The 10,327-nt window shown below is 47.4% G+C and overlaps 1 pseudogene across 1 annotated transcript; it reads right to left on the reverse strand.

Annotated features, from left to right (window-relative positions):
- Positions 1-1,140: 1,140 nt before the first annotated feature.
- On the reverse strand, positions 1,141-9,569 carry LOC308270924 (ribonuclease pancreatic-like; annotated as a pseudogene). Its single transcript has 2 exons — positions 9,106-9,569; positions 1,141-1,226 (listed from the first exon to the last, which is right to left on the reverse strand). The product of its transcript is annotated as a ribonuclease pancreatic-like (transcript).
- Between the last annotated feature and the right edge of the window lie 758 nt (positions 9,570-10,327).

A 10,327-nucleotide genomic window follows, 5' to 3' on the forward strand; every position in this document is an offset into this window, starting at 1 on the left:
ATAGCCTTGGGTTCAATCCCAGTTCCAAAAAAAAAAAAAAAAAAAAAAAACAGGCTGAACGTGCAGACACACCTGAGGACTAGCACGGGCATGCTTGCAGAGGGCCACAGGGGCCACCATACACGGCCTTCAAATGCTTGGCCTTGTGGACATGGACAGTGACAAGGGGGCACACATTCCTGGCCACACGGAGCAAGAATGGACAGAGAATTTGGAATCCACTGGCATCTCCACCTACCTTATAAGACGACCATAGCAGGATTAATTGCACAAATGAATAGCAATTCACTAACATAGCACTTAATTATAGGAGAGGGCTCCTTGGCAGTGTGGACCAAGCAGCCATGGATGACCACTGCGACCATCCGTGAGTGTGACTTCAGCACACGCCCCAGCGCCTGCCCGGGTTGACACGACACCATCTGGATTCAAGTGACGGCACTTGAGAAGGGCGCCTGCACCCCGCGATGGAGCATGGGACAACCGGCTGGTGCTGCTGCGGCGGCGCCTGCCACGGGACCCACGGGTCTATCAGCCATGGAAGGGCAACGGGCCTTGATGCTGCAGATCCCAAGGTCATGGCAAGGGACTCGAACAGACGTGGAAATGGAAAAAACGACTAACCTGGGACTTTAAGTCGCGAATGGAGAAAGTGTCATTTCATTGTGGCTTATCACAGACCCACTGTTGTCACACTTTACCTGGGAACAACTGCGATGAGAAATGCGGCTTTGTAAACCTGGTAATGGAGCCGGGCGTGGTGGCGCACGCTTGTAATCCCAGCGCTTTGGAGGCTGAGACAGGAGGATCGCACCGGTTCGAAGCCAGCCTCAGCTACTGAGTGAGGCTCTCAGCAACTTAGTGAGACCCTGTTTCCAAATAAAGTATAAAATAAGTCTGGGAGTATAACCTGGAGGTAGAAAAGCTTCTGGGTTCCACTCCCAGAACCACCAAAAAAAAAAAAGAAAAGAAAAGTAAGCTTGGCAATGGGCCACTGGCCAGTACTATTCCTACTCAGAATGATCAGGTGACTTATCTATTGAATAAACAAGATTTGCTGGTATTAACACCTGTTTAAAATATCTTACATTCTATACTTAGAGTTTATTTGCAGAACGGGCAAGCACTGCTGTTGAGGTTCTAAACAAAATGGGTTGCCGGGTCCACGGTGAGCTGCCTCTCCTCATCCATGTTCCCTGTGTCCTCTTCAAGCAGCCGCCTTGGTGCTGTGCAAGAGCTTGTTCCACGGGAGCAACCCCCCACTCACAGACATGGCGGGACAGCCGCCCTCGGGACTTACATAAATTTATCTTCTTTTAAAAACATGGCGTGGTGGTGCACGTTTGTAATCCCAGCATTGGGGAGGCGTCTCGGCCTCAACTACTACTTAGTGAGGCCCTTTGGAACTCAGGGAGACCCTGTTTCAAAATAAAGATTAAAAAATAGGGCTGGGGGTGTCGTTCAGAGTTAGAATGTCCCTGGGTTCCATCCCCAGTAACAAACAAACAAACAACGATTAAAAAAACAAAACACTAAATATCATGTCTACTTGGTGCAAGGACACATGGTCTTGGCTAAGCCTTTGTTCAGGTACACTGAGTTTGTTGGTTTGGAGTAGCTAAGAGGTAGAATAAGAAGGAAGTGTCGTCTTTGGAGAGAAAGAAACAATGGCAAAAGACCCCTCTGTCGATATGGGTTGGACCCGTCAGCACTATTAGGACGGCAAAGTTAAACAGGATGCCGGGAACATCTCTCTCCTCTTAGGGCTGGCTCTGAGCCTGCGGGCCATGGGGGCCCCGCCTGCCTTCTAACCAGATTGGCTGATACCCTTGGAAAAGACCTCATGTTCCAGCCTGCATACTGCCCACTTTGTCCGTGACCTCTCCTAATTGAGACCTAGTAAAAGCTAGGCTTAGAGTGCCTTGTACTGTGTGGCGTATCTGCTATACTTTCTCTTCAAGCAGAAAATATTAAAAGTGAGTTCCAGGCCGAAGCTTTAACTAAGCACACTGCTGCTGCTTTAAATAATACTCACAGAGACCAAACTTTGCTTAATGGAGAAACTATCCAGCCAGGAGGGGCGGCACGTGCCTACAATCCCAGTACTCGGGAGGCCGACACAGAACGAGCACAGGTTTGTGGCCAGCCTCAGCAATTGTGACCATATTTCAAAATAAAAAGAACTAGGAGTGGCTGAACATGGTGGTACACACCTATAATCCCAGGACTTGGGAGGCTGAGAATGGAGGATCACAAGAAGGTTCAAGGACAGCCTCAGCAAATAGTGAGGTTTTATTTATTTATTTATTTATTTATTGCAGTACTGGGGATGGAACCCAGGGGTATTTTACCTCTGAGCTATGCCCAGCCCTATTTTTTATTCTTTATTTTTAATCAGAGTCTCACTGAGATGCAAAGGGCATTACTAAGTAGCTGAGGCTGTCTGCAAACCTGGATCCTACTGTTTCAGCCTCCCAAGTACTGGGATAACAAGCATGTGCCACCACACCCGGCATAGTGAGACTTTCATCAAACTAGCAAGACCCTGTTTCAAAATAAGAATTAAAAAATAGCGCCGGGCATGGTGGTGCACGCTTGTAATCCCTGCGCTTGGGAGGCAGAGACAGGAGGATAGAGCAGGTTCGAAGCCAGCCGTGCTGGCTTAAGAGACCCTGTTTCCAAATTTAAAAAAATATAAAATAGGTCTGGGAGTGTAGCCCGGAAGTAGAAGGCCTTCCAGGAACCCCAGTACCACCTAAATAAATAAATAAATAAATAAATAAAGTTTAAAAAAATAAAGTTTAAAAAAATAAATAAAAATAAAAATAAAAAATAGCACTGGAGGCATAGCTCAGAGGTAGACTTCTCCTGGGTTTAATTCCCAGTACCACAAAAAAGTAGGCACTAGTGGTATAGCTCCGAGGTCAAATGCCCCAGGTCAAATGCTCCAGTATTAAAAAAAAAAAAAAGAAGAAAGAAAAAAGAAAAGAAAAGGCCGTGGTGGTGGCGCATGCTTTAATCCCTGTGCTTGGGAGGCTGAGACAGGAGTATCGCACGGGTTCGAAGCCAGCCTCAGCTATTTAGTGAGGCATTCAGCAACTTAGTGAGACCCTGTTTCCAAATAAAAATATAAGAAAAGGTCTGGGAGTATAGCCCGGAGGTAGAAAGCCTTTGGGTTCCACCCCCAGTACCACCAAAAAAAAAGAAAAGAAAAGAAAAGAAAAGCCGGGCGTGGTGGCGCAGGCTTGTAATCCCCTCGCTTGGGAGGCTGAGACAGGGGGATCAGGCAGGTTCGAAGCCAGCCTCAGCTACTTAGTGAGGCTCTCAGCAACTTAGTGAGAACCTATTTCCAAATAAAAGATAAAATATGTTTGGGAGTATAGCCTGAAAGTAGATAGCCTCTGGGTTCAATTCAATCCCAGCACCACACTCACACACACACACACACACACACACACACACACACACAAAAAAAAAAAAAAAAAAAAAAAAAAAGAAAGGAAGGAAGGAAGGCAAGCAGGCAGGCAGGCAGGCTACCCACATGTGGTACTTTAGAGCAGTAAGTACTTTAGATACGCTAACTGCAGCAAAGAGGAACCTGGGCCTCATTTAAACAGATGTTGGGCATATCTTCCTGGTGATTATATTGTGCCGTTGGCTCCACTGAGGTGCAGACCCACATCACTGCTGCAGGTACACTCATGTCAGTCCTGTCTCTTGGTGGAAGACTCCCTGCTACCTGCAGAGGCGCTGGGTTCAGTCCCCGGCCCTTACAGCAGGGCTTATCACGTTCCATTGCTCTCTGCATTGCTGGTGTGGGATTTGGTTATAATGTACATCCTGATGCCCAAGGGTCATTCTAGAAGATGGGCATGATAAGGGCATTTGAGGAGAGAGGCGAGAAGGTGGAGTGTAGCATCCCTAGAAAAAAGGGAAGCATAAAACACCATGTCCCTGAACGTCCCCTCTCTGTTCCCACAATCCTAGCCAAGTTAATGGAACAGTGAGAGAGCAAGCGTGGGTCAGAAAGTCCAGAAGCATATCAATTAAGGGACACTGGCTTCCTCCTACACACACGAGGGCGAGCCAGTAGCGTCTGGGGAAAGCTACGTTCTTGCACGGACGCCAGGACACTTGCTCCTTGGGGTGCCGGTCACACAAACTAAGTGAGCTGATTCTGATGATGTCACTTTTTCTGCAGCCTCGCCCATAAAAACCCTCTCTCCGTGGTGCTGGGGCAGAGCTGAGGGCACTGTGGAGAAGATACATCAATCTCCCAGGTGGCCACCACTGGACAAAATGCTGTGAAGGCGAGGAGGCCCTGCTTGGCAAAGCCCCATGAAGGACGGAGTGCTGCTGTTAGCCTGTGGCCGCGGAACTCTTCCCGGAGCGGTCACTCATCTCCTGCGAGCTTTCCCCCATAAACTGTATGTCCCCTATAATGTCTCCGGGCACTTCCTTCAGCCGATCTGAAACCTACCCCACTGCCCTGGCACAACTGGACTGTGAATGTAACAAACACGCTCTCTCCATTCAGATAAACAACTTCTTTATCATTTGTTGTTGTTGTTGTTGTTGTTGTTGTTGTTTTGTACCGCAGATTGAACCCAGAGGCATTCTACCTCCAAGCTATACACCCAGCCATTTTTATTTTGAAACAGCATCTTGCTAAGAGTCTTACTATGTTGCTGAGGCTGGCCTCAATCCTGTGATCCTGCCATCTCAGCCTCTAAAGTACTGGGATTATAGGCAGGTGTGCACTACCATACTCAGCCTTTATCACTAATTATGAAGACAATCATGGTTTAATCCACATGGGAACCTAAAACTGCTTGAAAAAAAAAACCAAAATATTTGAACCCAGGGGCATTCTGCCTCTGAGCTACACTCCCAGGCCTTTTTAACTTTTTTTTTTTTTTTTTTGGTGGTACTGGGGTTCCTGGAAGCCCTTCTACCTCCGGGCTACACTCCCAGACCTATTTTTACATTTTTATTTGGAAACAGGGTCTCCTAAGCCAGCGCGCGTGGCTGGCTTTGAACCTGCGCGATCCTCCTGTCTCTGCCTCCCATACGCGGGGATTACAAGCGCGCGCCGCCACGCCCGGCTCAGTTGAAGTCTATTTTGAAACCTCACACTTATCCTTCTTAGAAGACTCCCTGGACATGGGCCTTCTTATTTCAAGCAGATACCCATCTTAACATGTTAGTTCCTCAATTTAAAAATTAATCCACCTGGGTTAGTCTCCTGAAAAGAGTCGGCACTCCTCTTTATAGAGAACAAGAGTCTCCCACAAAGCAGAGCTGTTTCATTTGCACAGAGCACTGAGCTGTGGCTCCTATTGTTTGAGCCTGGTTCTCCCCGTGACAGGTTCCTCCCTGGCTGCACAGTTTACACCTGGGTTATTGTCTTCACCCCTTATCTCATTCCCCAGATGGGCCCCTGCAGTCCCAGAGATGGGAAGGTGGGGTGGGTCCAGGAAGCCAGAGCCAGTAAATGCACAGATTTGGATGCAGCAAAACTCCAAATGTTCTAAAAAGCTCCACTACAGAGGACTCACAGAAGGGAAAACAAGGCGCTTTAGGGCTGGAAACAAGGGTGAGATGAACTTAGGAAGAATCTGATTAAAGGAAGCATATTTAGAAATGAAGCTTCCTTCTTCCTCCCCTAATCTCACTCAGCAGGATTGAGATCTTCATTGCCAAAGAAATGCATGGACAGCCCCTTAAAGCCACACACCTTCTTCATACCGAGTTCCCAGGGTTGAGGATTCACTTTGTATAAGAAAATCAGAAGCCAGGCATGGTGGTGTGTGCTTGTAATTCCAGTACTTAAGAGGTTGGGACAGGAGGATTGCAGATTCTCGGCCAGCCTCATATACTTAGTGAGGCCCTCCGCAACGTAGTGAGACCCTGATTCAAAATGAAAAATAAAATAGGGCTGGAGGTGCAGCTCAGAGGTAGAACGACCCTGGCTTCAACCCCCAGTACAGAAGAAGGAGGAGAAGGAGGAGAAGATGAAGAAGGAGGAGGAGGAGGAGGAGGAGGAGGAGGATGACGACGACAAGGAGGACGAAAAACATAAGGACAAGGAGAAGGATGAGGACTAGGAGGAGGACGAGGAGGAAAACAAGGAGGACGAGGTGGTCAAAGCCAGTCATGCTGGTACACATGCCTGTAATTCCAGTACTTCGAAAGTTAAGACAAGAAGATAGCAGGTTTACAGTACAGCCAGCTTCAGTAATTTAGCAAGACTATTATTTTAAAATAAAAAAGAAGGCCGGGCGTGGTGGCGCACGCTTGTAATCCCCGCGCTTGGGAGGCAGAGGCAGGAGGATCGAGGCCAGCTGCTCTGGCTTAAGAGACCCTGTTTCGAACATACAGAAAATAGGTCTGGGAGTAGAAGGGCTTCCAGGAACCCCAGTACCACCAAATAATAATAATAATAATAATAATAATAATAATAATAATAATAATAATAATAAAGAAGCCAGGCATGGTGGCACACACTTATAATCCCCATGCTTGGGAGGCGGAGACGAGGATCTGTCAGGTTCGAAGCCAGCCGCGCTGGCTTAAGAGACCCTGTTTCCAAATAAAAAGTATAAAATAGGTCTGGGAGTGTAGCACAGAGGTAGGAGGGCTTCCAGTACCACCAATAAATAAATAAATAAATAAATAAATAAATAAATAAATAATAGGGGGGCTAGGAGTAACTTGGAGATAGAATGCTTCTGAATTCAATCCCCAGTATGAGAGAGAAAAACAAAGAGAGAGGGGAGAGGGATGTCATTCTCAACATCTAAAATACAGCATGCAGAGGCAATAACAGAACCATTTATCTAGTGCTATGACCCTTTCTGAAGTCAGGTGCAGCTGTAAATAGAGGATGAGATGTAGTCGGTTTAATGACTCTCTGGAAGTGCTGCCAAGAACAGCGAGGGCCAACTCACAGGCCAAGTGTACTGGAAATCTGTGAGGATGCCAGCGTGGGAGATCCACCACTCCGCGGTGCTCAGAGAAGAGCCAGACTGGCGGGGTCTTCTTCTGAGTTAGACTCTAGCAGCAGAAAGAATAATGACAGGAAGCCAGGAGACCCGGAGCCAGTCCCAGCTGCGCAAGTCCATAAAAGGTGGGGGTAACTTTCAGCCAGGGATGTCAGTGTGTGGCACACATATCCTCACTCCTCTCGTTCCTCCAGCAGACGCTTTGGTCCAGCCACGGCACTGTAGAATCTTCCTGCAGCATCCCAGACAGGCACTTCTCTACCAGCTATCACTCAGTTCCATGACCTCCAAAGTCCCCTCCACCTCTAAGCTTTAGTTTAAGGTTCTGACTTTCCCAATAAGAAAATACATTTTTCTGGCTTAGTAATATTTCAGTCAACTAAAAGAAAAATGGAATTATTAGGACCTTGAAACTAAGCAGGGTCTTCCTGTGGTCATATTCCCCTTTCTTTTGTGCCAGAGAATTATGGTATTTGAACTTGACCCTCTGTCGGTTCACCCAGTATGACAGTGTCCCATTAAAGCTCCCCTTTTTTATTTTTCAGTACTGGGGGTGGAACCCAGCGACATTCTACCTTCGAGATACATCCCCAGCCCTATTTTTTTATTCTTTATTTTTGAAACAGGGTCTCACTGAGTTGCAGAAGGCCTCACTAAGTAGCTGAGGCTGTCCACAAACTGCGATCCTCCTGTCTCAGCCTCCCAAATGCTGGGATTACAAGCGTGCACCACCACACCTGGCTTTAAAGCTCCCTTTTATGTAAAACATACCACACTTATAAGTTTTATATTTGGTATCGAGTATAAAGCTTCTGCCTGGGCGTGTGGTGCACACTTGTAATCCCCACACTTGGGAGGCGGAGACAGGAGGATTGTGGAGGTTCAAAGCCAGCCGCGCTGGCTTAAGAGACCCTGTTTCCAAATTAAAAAGTATAAAATAGGTCTGGGAGTGTAGCCCGGAGGTAGAAGGGTTTCCAGGAACCCCAGTACCACACACACACTAAAAAAGTATAAAGCTTCTGAGTGAGACCCTCGTGAGACCCTGAGTCAAAATAAAAAACTTTTATGAAGGTTTGGAGGTAGTCAGGCATGGTGGCACATGCCAGTAATCCCAGTACTTAAGAGGGTGAGAAAGGAGGATTACAGATTGGAGGACAGCAAGCAAGGAGACTCTAGGCAACCTAGCAAGACCCTACTTCAAAAACAACAACAACAACAAAAAAAAATGAAAGGGCTAGGGGGTGTGGCTCAGAGGTAAAATGTGTCTGCATTCAATCCCCAGCGTAGAAAAGAGTAAAAAAGGGAAGGAAAGAGGGAGGGAGGTAAGTCACTCCCAATATCTACAAATGTCACAGGTAAAGACAACAGAGACAGGTCATTTTGGTGGGACTTGGGGTCTTTCTCTAATTCTGTGACCCCACCTAAAATCAGATGTAGGCCAGGTGTGGTGGTACACACTTGTAATCCCGGTGTTTGGGAGGCTGAGACAGGCTGATCAAAGATTTGCCACAGCCTCAGCTATTTAGTGAGGCCCTCCACAACTTAGTGAGACCCTGTTTCAAAATAAAGAATAAAAAATAAGAGGGTATCATATGGAGGTAGAGTCCCTCTGGGTTCAGTCCCAAGTACTCCCCCCAAATAAAAATAAAAATGACAAATAAAATCAGAAACAACTATAAGGAGAAGATCATTATAATGGTTGATAATGTAATCAAACATAATGATTAACACACAGAGAAGCCTAGTCTTTCCTAGGAATCCACAGGAAAAGGAATTTTCTCGGGTCACTGAAATCCAGCACTCAAGGGAAGGCATCAATTACTCCTTCGCTGCTAACCAGGACTAACCCGACTCCCAGTTCTTGCCCTTGCTGGAAAGCAACCACAGAAAGAATATGTGCACCAGACACGTCAGCGATCCATCAGGTGGCTGCAACCACGTTTTATTGAAAGGAGTTAACATGGGGCCAGGTCACAACCCACTCCTCACCCCCAAAGCAGGATGGAGCGAGGCACAGGAGAGGAAGAGTGTGTTAAGAGGAGCCCAGGCAGGCGTCGCGGTGACAGTGAGGGGAGAGGGCGTCTCACTGCTCTGGCCTCACTTGTAGGCATCGACAGTCGCCTCATAGCACACTGGTACAGGTGGCTCCAGTCGCAGATCACGATGATTTGAGCTACTTTCTGGGTGGTGCGGTAGGCGCAGTTGGGGTACTTGGAGCTGCCCGTGGTGCGGCAGTCTGTGATGCGCATGGTGGAGCTGCTGCGGTAGCAGTTGGTCTGCCCGTTCTTGCAGGGGATCTTTTCCTGAAAGCAGACGTCCTGGACATCTCCCAGGGGTTACTGTATGAAGGTGTTCACCGGCTTGCACCTGCCCTGGATCAGTTTCCGCCGCTGCATCATTTGGTTGCAGTAGGTGGGGCTGCTGCTGCCTGGAGAAACCCTCTGAACCCATGTGCTGCCTACAGAACTTCCTGGCAGAGGATTCCCATACCAGGCAAGGCTGCACCCATGCCAATGTCAGCAGCACCAGCAGAGGCAACAGGGTGAGGGTCTTCTCCAGAGCCATGGTGGCCTCACTGCCCTGGGGGAGTCTGGCTGGGGACGGGAGAAAGAGGAAGAGAAGCCAGCTCCCACTGCTGCTTCCTGGCCAGAGTCTCCCTTTCAGCTCAGCCAAAAAGTGTCCTTCTTCTTGAGAGAGCTTCCAAGTTGATGAGACACATGTACCCATCTCCAAGGGCATTTTATCCCCACTCACTGGAGCATAGCCTTCCTGGAGGTGACTGACGCTGTCGCCCCAGATTCTGGAGCTCTGCATTTGAATATTGGAGTTACTTTCATCTAAAATATATTTGACAGCCTGAGCAACTTAATAAGACCCTGTCTCAAAATTAAAAATACAAAAGGCTGGGGGGATAGCTCAGAGGTAGAACACTCCTGGGTTAATTCCCAGCCCCCTAGAAATGATGTTAAATTAAATTTGAAAAATAAAATACAGTGGTACCCAGCCTAAAGGCTCATTGGAACATCATTTTCTTTCTTTCTTTCTTCTTCCTTTCTTTCTTTACTTCTTTCTTTCTTTCTTTCATTTTTCTTTTTTTCTTTCTTCAGTACTGGGGATACAACCCAGGGGCATTCTACCTCCAAGCTACACCGCCAACCCTATTTTTTATTCTTTATTTTGAAACAGGGTCTCACTAAGTTGCAGAGAACCTCACTAAGTAAGGGAGGCTGTGCACAAGCCATGATCCTCCTGTCTCAGCCTCCCCAGTGCTGAAATTACAAGCATGCACCATCATGCCCACACTATCATTTTGAATGTCTGCA

The sequence above is a fragment of the Muscardinus avellanarius genome (genome assembly GCF_963383645.1).
Source record: "Muscardinus avellanarius genome assembly, chromosome: 12".
In the NCBI taxonomy this organism is placed as follows: Eukaryota; Metazoa; Chordata; class Mammalia; order Rodentia; family Gliridae; genus Muscardinus; species Muscardinus avellanarius.